At 41.8% G+C, this 12330-nt stretch overlaps 1 protein-coding gene across 7 annotated transcripts in view; it reads right to left on the minus strand.

Annotated features, from left to right (window-relative positions):
• EGFL7 (EGF like domain multiple 7) overlaps positions 1–12330 on the minus strand; it is a 126930-nt gene that overhangs the window by 63870 nt on the left and 50730 nt on the right. The gene's annotated exons all lie outside the window — the stretch shown is intronic.

Consider the following 12330-nt stretch of genomic DNA (forward strand, 5'->3'; position numbering starts at 1 on the left):
CCATATTCACTGCTAATTATATATACCAATTCCAAAATTGCACTACAATGAGAAAAAGAGCAAATTCCCTGACCCCCACTGTACTGCAATCTCAGTTAGAACAGGCTTGACAAATTAAATTAGTAACCATATGGGTCTCAACAATTGGGTTCATCAATCCAGTGAAAGGAACCAGACAGACCATATTATCTTGGCTTAGAAAGCCTTTATTCTGAATGTGGTTAGAAACATCTTCATGGTAGAATGACAGTCTGTTGCATTGCAACTTCAGAATCAGTGTTTATGGTTTATGGCAGAAAACTAATCCAGTGTGAGTACAGGTAGGCAATAATACAATATATTAGTTCATAACAGGAAGATCCCAGAAAAGGGCAGCAAATGCCACAAACGGCATGAGTGTTCCCAAACTCCAAGCCAGCTATAATGCACAACCTAGTAGTCACAAAAAAAATAAATTTGTTCTCCCTGATTATGAAATCATGTTTTGAGTGTTTAGTAGTTGGTAAACAAATTAATTTGCCATTACACCAGACTTGTGTGGCCACTGGTTTGAAAAGTTACCGTATTACGTTACAAATTATTTTTTGGAAACTGCCCAATTTCTTAATAATAAGCAACTCAGAGTGATGAAGCCTGATAAGGGGGGAGGTTTGGTTATTATGGACGTGCATGACTATATTAATAAGATGATGACTATGTTGTTTACTGACATATGAAGAAGTATCTCTTAATGAGATGAACATAGCTTTCAGGAAAGCTGATCTTGTTTTAGATGAAATGGTCTTAAATAATGTCATCACAGTGGAAGAGTTTAATTATGTTTCTGTATCTACCCCCAAAACTCCTACCATCTTTGGCATACCAAAGGTGCATAAGGATGTAACAAATTCACCATTACGTCCTATGGTTGATGCTAAGGCCTCAAAAACGTACTGTTTGGAGAAATATACTGACCATCATACACAGGGCATCTTTAGGAAGAGTATTTGTATTCTTAAAGATTAATGGGATTTCTTGATGAAAATCAGGAATGTGGTGTTTGATGAATCATTGGTGTTTGTCACCTTGGATGTACAGGACCTCTACTCTGTTATCACTCATGAATTACGTGTTATATGGTTTTATGAATATTTATGTTGTTATGCAAAGATGGATGTAGATAAAGCATATGTGCTTAGATGTTTCATGGAATTGGTGTTAGAAAATAATTACTTTATTTTTGAAAACCACATTTTTAAGCAAAAAAACTGGAGTGGCTATGGGGGCTATTTATGCCCCCAAGTTTGCAAATGCTGTGTTGGCCCATTGGGAGACTAATTTTATTCTAAATTCTGACTTCAAGCATTGTTGGGTATTTTATGGTAGGTACCTAGATGATTTAATTTTCTTTTGGAAAGATAGTTTGGATAAGCTGAATGCCTTTTGTGAATACCTTAATGAGACTACTCATTTTTTGAAATTCACATGTAATATTCAACAGGATGAGGTGAATATTTTAGATGTCACCATTAGGAAGAATATTAAGGAAAAGGTTCCTTTATAGTAGTATGCAACCTCATCATCAAAAAAGTCCTTAGTCAAGTGTCAATCTGTACGCTTGGCAAGGATGATTTTAGATTAGGCTGAATTCAGGAAAGAGTGTGAGGTACTCAAATCTATGCTTATGGTGAGGGGGTACCCAGAGGAGTTTGTGTGGAAATTCTTGCTGAAGTTTGTACAAAAAGGGCCGCAGGACATTTTGTTCCCCTTCTAAAAGATGGGAGCCTTAATGCATGTTGTAAAAATGGGGAAGGGGGGGGACTTTGAAAGAGCGTTGGTGCTTACCTAGAACACTGATTTTCATGGACTTACTAACATAGTGAAAAGGAATTGGAGAGTGTTCTGTCTGGATGATGAATATAAGGAGATAGTGGTGGAAACACCAAGGATTGTATATAAAAAGGATTTAAATCTACTAGAAAGGGTTCCATCTGGTGCTTATGAGGGTTTCATAAGAAAATATGGCCATTGTAGGCAATGTTCCTTTATTATGGAAGGTGATGGTTTTGGAAGAGTGAGGCTTAGAAAAAAGTGGTCATGTAGCAGCAAAGGTGTGGTTTATTTAGTATTGTGTCAGGAGTGTTGTGCATTCTGTGTTGGTAAAACTAAGTTAAGCTTGAGAAAAAAGAAGTTATGTCTTACCATAACGTTCCATCTGTGTTGTAGATCTTTGTTAATTCATTACAGATAGGACCTTGGTTCCATCCTCGGAACTGATACGGCCGTTTCCCAGCTCGCACAAACCAAAAACTCTCAGCTAAGAACCTATCCACAATGCCCCTCTCCTAGTTACTCCAGATCGAGTTTGCCCATCCAAGATAACAGATGTAGTAATAGAAAAAATAGTAGGAGGCTCTGTCTGAGCAAATACCCTAACCACAAATTCCTAAAGTCCACCAGGAGTCCAAGCAGGGGGCAGGGGGAAGGAGGGTGGGAAGTAATGAATGAACAAAGATCTACAATACAGATGAAACGTTATGGTAAGACACAACTTCTTCATCTGATGTTGTAAATCTTTGTTCATTTATTATAGATAGGACCGAGTCCCCAGCTACTTGAGTCCTGGGTGGCCCTAAGGAAAGATATTCCTGAGCACCATAGAACCAAAAGATGCTTGTCTCCTGGAGGCCAAATCCAATTTGTAATGAGATATAAAGGTATGAGATCTTGCCCAAGTGGCTGCTGTGCATATATCATCCATAGAGGCCCTGGAATGAAAAGCTACATAAGTAGCCATAGGTCTGGTAGAATGAGCCTTTATTCTGGAAGGTAAGAATAGCTTATTCTGTTGGTAGATAAAGGTAATGATGTTTCTAAGCCAAGAGGATAAAGTAACTTTGGAAACAGGTTTACCCAATCTGGATCCTGCAAAGGCCACAAACAATTGGTCTGTTTTCCTGAAAGATTTAGTCCTGTCCAAATAACAACAAAGTTGCCGGTGCACATCAAGGATGTGCAAAAGGTACTCCCCTCTATTAGAATGCCTTGGGAAGAAAATTGGCAGGTCAACAGACTGGTTAATGGAAAAGCCAGAAATGACCTTGGGCAAGAAAGAAGGGTCAGTACGAAGGGACACCCTATCCATGTGGAAGATCAAGTAAGGACTCTTGACACTCAAGGCCTGCAGCTCAGATACTCTTCTTGCTGAGGTGAGGGCTACTAGAAGTATGGTTTCCCATGACAAAAATTTCAAATCACATGAATCAAAGGGCTCGAAGGGAGAACCTGTGAGAGACTGAAGCAACAGAGTCAAGTCCCAGGGTTCTAAGGGAGGCTTAACATGTAATAGTCCCTATAAAAAGGTCTTGCACAGGTGGTGTGACATAACTGAAGAATTATCAAGACCATTATGAAAATTGGCGATAGCTGCTAAATGTACAGTTATCATTGAAGCTGAGGATCCTGCATGTAGAAGAGTAGTCAGATATTGTAGGATCTTTTGAATAGGCATAGAGAAAGGGTTGAAGTTCTGGTCTTTGGCCCAAATAGAGAACCTAGTCCATTTACTAGAATAAACCTTTCTAGTGGAAGATTTGTGTGAGGCCAGAAGAATTTCTCAAACAGGAGATGGGATGTCAGGCAGCCTGGCAATCATTGGAAGTGGAGGAACCAAGCTGTGAGCTTGAGACTGTGCAGGTTCGGATGAATCAATCCCTGAGAATGGGATAACAGGTCCTGGGAATGATCCAGGATCCATGGACTTTGAATCAGATGAGGCCATAGAAAAGGGAACCAGACTTGACGTGGCCAGTAGGGAGCTACGAGGATCACTTTGCTTTTTAACCTCTGAGCTTTCTGGAGAAATTTTGGAATGAGGGGAAATGGAGGAAAGCATACAGAAGACCCATGGGGCAATCGTGCATTAGAGCATCCCTCGGTGGTTCCCCCTGAGGGGTGATCAAGGCAAAATAGCTCCTGCATTTGTAGTTCAGAGGGGAAGCAAACAGGTCACAGCAAGGCTTGCCCCAATGTTGGAAGATCCGATCTGCTATTACAGGGTTGAGGGACCACTCGTGAGGCATCAGGATGTTCCTGCTCAGATTGTCCGCAATAAGGTTGGAACTCCCGGCAATGTGCATTGCTATAAGAAAGAAATTGGAAGCTATCGCCCAGTGCCAAATCCTCATGGCTTCCCGACACAGGGGGTAAGATCTGGTTCCACCTTGTCTGTTGATATACCAGATGACTGACATGTTATCTGACTGAATTGCAATGGTCCCCAAGGGTAGGGATGCATGGAACGCTTGCCACGCTAAGAGAACTGCCCTCAGTTCCAGGACATTTATGTGCAAGTTGGCCTCGATGGGGATCCAGGTGCCTTGGACAGTCTTTCCCTAGAAATGCCCCCTCCCCATCCTAATAGTGAAGCATCCGTGGTCACCATGGCCATGGGCTGGGGAGGACAGAACGGTCGACACCAAAGATTCTTTTGTGGCTTCATCCACTATAGCATTTCTTCCTTGCAATGGTTTGTAAGATGTATCATGTGGTTGAGTGGGTGGGTTAACAATGACCATTGTGCGGAAAGGAGCCACTGCAGGATTCTCATGTGCAGTCTTGCCAGTCGTACTAAAATAATGACAGCTACCATGGAGGCCAAGAGTTGCAGTACAAGACGTGCTGGTACAAACGTGTGAGGAAGAAGGTCTTGGATTTGGTGTCCTATTTTCAAAAGCCTGGGGGGGGGGGGGGGGGGGCTTGACAGGATGTTGTGTCGAAGACCACTCCAATAAATTCCAGTGTCTTCATTGGGGACATCTGAGATTTGTCTTTGTTGATTGTAATCCCCAAGCGGAGACCGAGACCATGAGTGTAAGAGAGGCTGCGGACTAGGAGATTCCTGGTCGGAGCGGTAAGGAGCCAATCGTCTAGATAGGGAAACACCTGGAATCCTGGTAGTCGAAGATGAGCTACCACCACTGCCATACATTTGTTGAACACTCGGGTAGCTGTGGAGAGACCGAATGGCAGTGCCCTGAACTGATAGTAATTGGCTCCCAGCTGGAAGCGGAGAAACCTCCGGGAGCAGTGATCCATCTTTATGTGGTAGTACGTATCCTGTAGGTCTATAGAGCACATCCAGTTGTCCCTCCCTAGGAAGGGAAGAATGGACTGTACTGTGACCATCTGGAATTTTTGAGGTTTGATAAATTTATTCAGTAGGCTGAGATCCAGGATTGGTCTCCAGTCCCCTGTCTTTTTGGCACTAAAAAGAACCTCGAGTAAAACCCAGATCCTGTCTGGTGGGACTGGTTGGATGACTCTTTCTTAGCAGCTTTTCTATTTCTAAGGCTGCTAATTCCCTCTGATTGGGTGGTACATTGGGGATGCGTTTCATGGGTCTGGGAATTAAGTCGAATGGTATTTGGTAGCCGCTGGATATTATTCTCTGCATCCAAACATCAGTAGTAATAAGATGCCAGGCTGGCAGATGCAGAGAAAAACAACCCCCGACTGCTTCCAGAGGAAAGCAATTGGGCCACTGCTCAGGAGCACTGGTAGAGTCTGCCAGAGAAAGAATCTCTGGCTCCCTGGTTACGCGGACCCCCTCTACCCCGAAAGGGGCATCTTCCATATGAGTTGCCCCCTCTGTTCACTACAAGTGTTATGAAAGGATCCTTGGGATTTCTTGAACCACATATTTCCACCCTTCTGGTTCCTGGAGTAGGACCTCTGGCGGTTGGAAAAGTGTATGCCCACAGCAGACAAGGTCTTTGCATCTTTCTCACTACGTACAAGTGTGACTTGTACCTTGGGTCCAAAAAGGGCTGATTTGTCGACAGGTGCATTGACGAAGAAAGATTTAAAGGGGGTCTGCGAAGTCACACAACCACATCCAAGCATTACGTCTCATGACAACACCAGATGTGGCAGCTCGAGCTGCCCCCTCGGTGGTGTGAGATATCAAACGCATCGAGGAGTTTGAGATGGATTCACGGTTAGCTAGCTGTGAGGCAACAGTGTCATGCACCTCATCAGGCAGTACCCCCACCAAAGAGGAAGACATTTTGGAAATTAGGTCACTTTTGAGGTGAGTAAAGTGTACCAGATAATTCAGTGACCAAATGGCGAAGGTCGCTGAAACATAGGTCCGCTTCCTTATTCTGTCCATGGTCCGGGACTCCCTGTTTGGAGGATGGACAGCAGAACTATCTTCTGCCAGTTCCCTCTTGGTGGCCGCCACCACAACCACAGAATCAACTGTCAACTGCTTGGACCAGTGGGGCTGGTCTTCAGGTGTAGATAAAATTTTGTCCGGCCTCTGGGGGACAGGTTCTATGTTGTCCGGTGCCTTCCAGACATGCTGTACAATTAGTTTAACAAGGTTATCTGCTGGTGTGGTCACCCAGGAAGTAGATGGCCAGGCACGGAAATCCTGCAGGATCACTGATTCCTCAGAAGAGGGGCTAGAGGACTTCCATTCCTCCTGCTGTCTGAGGATTTCGAGAATGTCTCCGAATTAAACATCATCTGGGGGGAACGTGGGGACCCTTCCCCCTCATCACAATCAGTGTCTTATGTGATAGATTCCTCCAGGGAATCAAGGTGCTTCCTCTTGCACCATTTCTTCCGGGGTGGCTCTCCAGTGGGATCTTCTGAGGAGGACTCCGGAGAAGGGGTTCCCTTCACAGGGGATTCTTGTGGCGCCCGTGCCCGGGAACCCAACATAACGGGTTGGAAGAGGTGCATGCTAGAGGAGGTTTCTGATACTGATGTCATAGGTGCTGACTGTGAGCCTTCAGAATGAAGGACCCTTTCCATCACTACAGCAGGCCCACTCAAGCCCACCTCCAGTTGAGGGGTTCCAGGAGAAATGGAAGCCATCGGAACCATAGACATAGACTGCCACTGAGAAAATAGGTGCCGGACTAGGTACCAAGGTACGGAAGGTCCAAGCACCGCTCCAAGAAAGCATCGTCTCCATTGGAGCCGATGCAACAAGGGTGGTTGGTGCCAATAGGGGAAACACTGCTGTCAGAGCAGAGACAGTATGTACTGAAGCTGACATCGGTACCAAGAACAGGGTGGATACTGGAGGAGGATAAGCAGGGGAAGATGAGGTGAAAGATTCTGAGCCAGGAGGGACAGAAGGTCTAGCTGGAATGGGCAATCCCCTAACTGCCAGAAGCTGGTTCACAACCCGCACTAGGTCTAGTTCAGAAAAACTCCTAGTGGATCTAAAGGACGCTGCTAAAGGGGAATCAGGTCTTTCTAGAAAGGGGCTAAACCTCTGCCCCAAAAAAGGGTTGTAAGTTGGAGAATATCTTATCTTATCCTTGGCAGGTATTCGAGTTTTGGAGTCGATAGAGCCAAAGAAACTGTCGGCACCATGGCCGGGGATGATGCCAAGGCATGTACAGTCATCTGTGCCCATGGAGCCGAAGGAACTGTCAGCACCGTGGAAGGGGTTGGTGCCGAGGCATGTACAGTCATCGGAGCCCATGTGGGAACCAAGGACGGCACCAAAGTCAGTGGTGCCATGGTTGGAACCGAAATAGGAGTGACTACCATGGTCGGCACCGAGGGAGAGGACACAGATCCTGGTGCCGAAGAGGTCTGCGCTGAGGGCGCCTGGGAAGCATGGAGCCGACTCAGTTCCATAACTGATGGAGATGCAGGAACCGAGTGACTCTGTTTTTCCTTATATTTTTTGGTCTTAGGAGGGGGTGAGACCTCCAACTCAGATAGAGCCTCTGAGAAAGGTGGCTTGAGTAAACCTTTTAAAATAAGTTTATTCTTACGTTCTGCTAGTGTCCGATTACTAAAACTAGCACAAATGTCACAATCAGTTTTAATATGATCCATGTCCAAACAGTAGACACAACAGACATGTGTATGAGTTAGGCATCATACGTCCACACTTGTCACGCTGTTTAAAACCCAACTTAGCTCTGTCTGACATGATAAGGAAACAATGCTATCCTATAGAAAAAATAAGGAAGAAAATACCAGTGATGTTATTATAAGGAATACCACTAGTAAAAAGGGAAGGCCTGTCAAACACAGGAGAGAGGGACAGTACCAACAAAGGTAAAAAATTAAATTACCAAGGAAAAGGGTAGGAAATAGGCTTAGGTTATAGGCGACTGTGAGAAAAGGCTAACTTGACTAAACATTTAGTAATTTTGAAGAAAAACTGTCATAAAATCAACAATTTTCTACTTAGCTTGAGAGAGATGGCTAACACGTCTGACTAGGAACACAGCAAATGAGATCTGGAGTAACTAGGAGAGGTGCATTGTGGGTAGGTTCTTAGCTGAGAGTTTTTGGCTTGCACGAGCTGGGAAACGGCCGTATCGGTTCTGAGGACAGAACCGAGGTCCTAACTGTAATAAATGAACAAAGATTTACAACATCAGTTGAGAATTTACCAACATGTGTATGATATTGGAAAAGGGGATGAAAGGAATGCACTCTTTAAGGACATGATAATCCATAACATGAGTTTAGATTTGCTGCCATAGACCAAGTAGATCTTGGAGAAAGAGGGGGTCCTTGTGATGAGTTCCTTGAATTTATGGAGCTTAAATGGCAGTTAAAACTTAATGCCACAGACAGTCCAGGTCTTAATGAAGCTCTGTCATTAAATAGCTTCCTGAAATTAAAAGCAGCATATTTTTTTAAAAAATGAGTGGTTTTAAGTCAAATGTTTAAATGCATGGAGTTCACAGATAGTTGTTTTTATGTCATATTATTTGTACTTTTATATGTAATGTTTTGCATGACTGACTGACATTTGGTTGTTTGTTTAAAAATATAAGGTATTTAGGTAGGGCAGCTTCTTTAACTGAAATGGAATTTGCTTCTACTAGTGTAATTTTTGGAGCTTGTTGGGGAGGGGAGTGGCTTTTAATTGTATTTTACTATATAAAATTCCTGGAATGAGTGAGGATGTTATTCTGATGAAGTCCAGTGTTATTGTGGACGAAAGTGCTAAATAAACAGATTTGTGGATCTAGCTTGGCTTCATGCTTTCCTTGGGTGTTTTGATAGCATTGCTTCTGTGTGTTTTTTGGATAAACTGCCCAATTTATAAACACAAAGTGCTAACAAAGTTTTTGTAAGTATCCAAACCTGTTGTCAAGTAATGTATGTAGATATATCTGCAAAACTATACCTTTAAAATTGCATTACCTGTCTCTGCTGAAACATCTTTTTGCATGAAAAGAAATACCTTCAGAGTGAGAATCTATGAAATCTCAAAGGTTTCCTGGAGCTGTAAAATAACATATGCAGTACTGCTGTATACGACATATATATCAGTTAGTAGTAGTAAAAAAGATCAACTGAACATTTGGGTACAGGAAGCAAAATGTATGTCACCACTAAGGAAGCAGTGGTAAAAAATTGCTATCCTAACATTTAACCTTAGTTTTAGAGAAAATTATATAATAACTTCTGTGAGCAAGACCTGTCAACTATCTAGTTCAAGGAAACATGGTTTAACGTTAGAAAAGGCAAATAATAAATGTCTAATAAATGTTTATGATTGAATGGTTGAGTAGCTATTCAGGCTACTGTTATGGACATGGCCTACAAAAACATTTTGACACTCCTAGTGCATTTAAAGTTACACAAAATAGTTAACTAGCATTATAGTAAGTCTAGATAAGGAACACACAGAGTAATAGTAAATTACATGAATTCTGAAAACATTAGTTACTAGTGGCATGCCACAACTTCCTTATTCATTGATGATGCCAGTTCACAAATCATATTTAAAGCTCTCAGTGTCCTTGATTTCCTGGGAAATCTTTGATTTTGACTCCATTTTTATGGCACAAGACTGATTACTTTCAACTTTGTCCTTGATTCCTGGGTGAAGGTTTGAGAATGTGCCCTCCTTTGCTACAAGATCCTTCTAAATGTGAGGTCTCTCTACTTGGGGCTTTCTTTTTTCTCACACTCTATATTAAGTTGCAGATGCAAGTAAAACAAATCAACCCAGCAGTGAATTATGTACCTACTATCCTAGACCACGTTTACCATGTTCTGCTCATTTAACCCACTTTATTGATTTAGTAGTATTCCTTTACAACTGCCTGCTATTTTATTCTTCCTGCTTACTCTATGTGAACTTGATATCACATTGGATGATTAGCCATTGGCTGTTTTATGTGGTGAGATCAGTCTAACATTATAATAATTTAAATAATTGTCTTTTTGCTCATCTACCACACAATTGTGATTATAATTTTTGGATACCTCACTGAAATATTTCTGAAAATGGATTGTAATGCCTTGCATTAACAGTCAACAAAAGACTAAGTAAATAGAATGTATACTGTTTAACAGATGGAACAATGGTTTACTTAAAAAATATATGAATGCATAAGATGGGCTAGAATGAATGTGAAGGGAACTAGCAAGGCTATAGGAATGATTAGAAACATGACAGCATAAATTTCATACAAACTATGTAAATCAATGCACGGTTCGATTCTCGGCTGGAGCACCTTCTGTGCGGAGTCTGCATGTCCTCCCTGCAGTTGAGTAAGTTTTAAAGACATGCAGGTAGGTGCATGTGTGTTTGTGTGTGTCTCCTGTGAAGGTTGGACAACGGTCTGGCAACTCGACACTGTAAAAACACCACTGCCAATCAATCTGTGGACCAGTAACCCCACTGTGGTGACCCCTAACCAGGAAAAGCTGAAAGACAATGCAACTGAGAAGCAAAAGTAAAATAAATGAGTATACAGTGGGAGTGAAGATAGCATCAACAAAGTAATCAAATATAGGAAGACTCTTACACGTTTTCTCATAATATGATCTAACATTAAACTAGCAATAAAAAAAGCAACAAAGGGCAGCTAGGGATATCGAGGTACACAGAACAGACTTAAATAGTAGAAAACTGGAAGGTCTCATCTCTAATGAGACATTTGATAAAACATCACCTCAGGTAAAGTATGCAATTCTTCTGTGACTGACTGAAACATGTTTGTTCATGAACTAGTTCCCCAATAATAACTGATTAAAAGAATACTATTGCCCCCAAAACTACCAGTACTCATTAAAAATGCATTTTTTTCTGGGCAGGGCAAGTTCCCACTGAACAGCAGTCCTACAGTACTTCCCCTGACATTGAAATGCTATACAAATGATTTATACAGTCAAGTAATAGGACGTGCTGGAGGGATAGATTCATTACCCAAAGACTCCCTATGCTGTGGAACAAAATCCCGGTACATGTGAGGCAGAGCACCTCGCTGGCCTTGTTCAAGAGAAATCTTGACCAATGGATGGGAGATGGATTACCTCAGTGTCACTGCTCGACAGAGGCACAGCAAAATAATGGGTATAGTTCCCCATACTAAAGGGGTGGCGTAAGCCACAAAATGATGCTAGCTTGTTGTAAATGCCCTCGGGCAGATAGCCTAGTATAAACCTATGAACCTATGAACCTATGAACCTAAGTGTAAATTTGACCAGATGTGAATATGGTCGGAAGCAAATATGAACTAAGAACTAGGAGGGACCAAAGCTGCTAAGACCATAAATGTGTCTACTTCTAAATTATCCTGTGCTTCTGACCAATGTAACAATGGCATCATTTGTAATAGACTTCATTGTATGTAGCTGCTTATGAAAAAAGTTCACGCTGTCTGTAGAAACCTTAGTGTTATATGAACTCTTTACCTTTCCAAAGATATGTTAAAACTAAAACTGTATTCAAATAATTATTAATGATATTACAATGTGTTATAATGCTTATAATATAATAGTATAATAATAAAATATGACATCTACGAATCAAAGTTCAGACTTTACTTTGTTTCATTCTGTTCCAATTATTTAAATAGCAAATAAAAGAAAGTCTAAGTTATTGTCAACATAGCTACTTCTTGCAAAACAGGAGATCCTGTTTTAAGAATAAACGTAGGACCCAGAGAACCAACCAGGATGGGAAGAATTGAGAACCCCTACCTCAAAGAACCCACTGTGAAAATTCAATACACAACCTGCCAACAGTGAACACAGTAATACAAACCCAAAGAAAAATGTTCCACCAAAGTTGTGGTACATACAACTAAAATACTGTTTCTGCAGAGGATACCCCCCCACACACACACACACCATGCATAAACAGTTTACTCCTAAACCCCATTAACTCCATGGTCATACAACAGTGGAGGAAGGAGAAATATCCTTTAAGGGTGAAATTCGTACCTGCAAGAACTACAATTTCATATGACAGTGGAATGATATAAAATACATTTGGGGACTCTTGACTTTGGGGTATCAACATCTGGCGGAAGCACACAAAGTTAATTTCATTGAATAAAAGAT

The sequence above is a fragment of the Protopterus annectens genome, chromosome 16.part0 (genome assembly GCF_019279795.1).
Source record: "Protopterus annectens isolate FY-2018-M chromosome 16.part0, PAN1.0, whole genome shotgun sequence".
Classification (NCBI taxonomy): Eukaryota; Metazoa; Chordata; order Ceratodontiformes; family Protopteridae; genus Protopterus; species Protopterus annectens.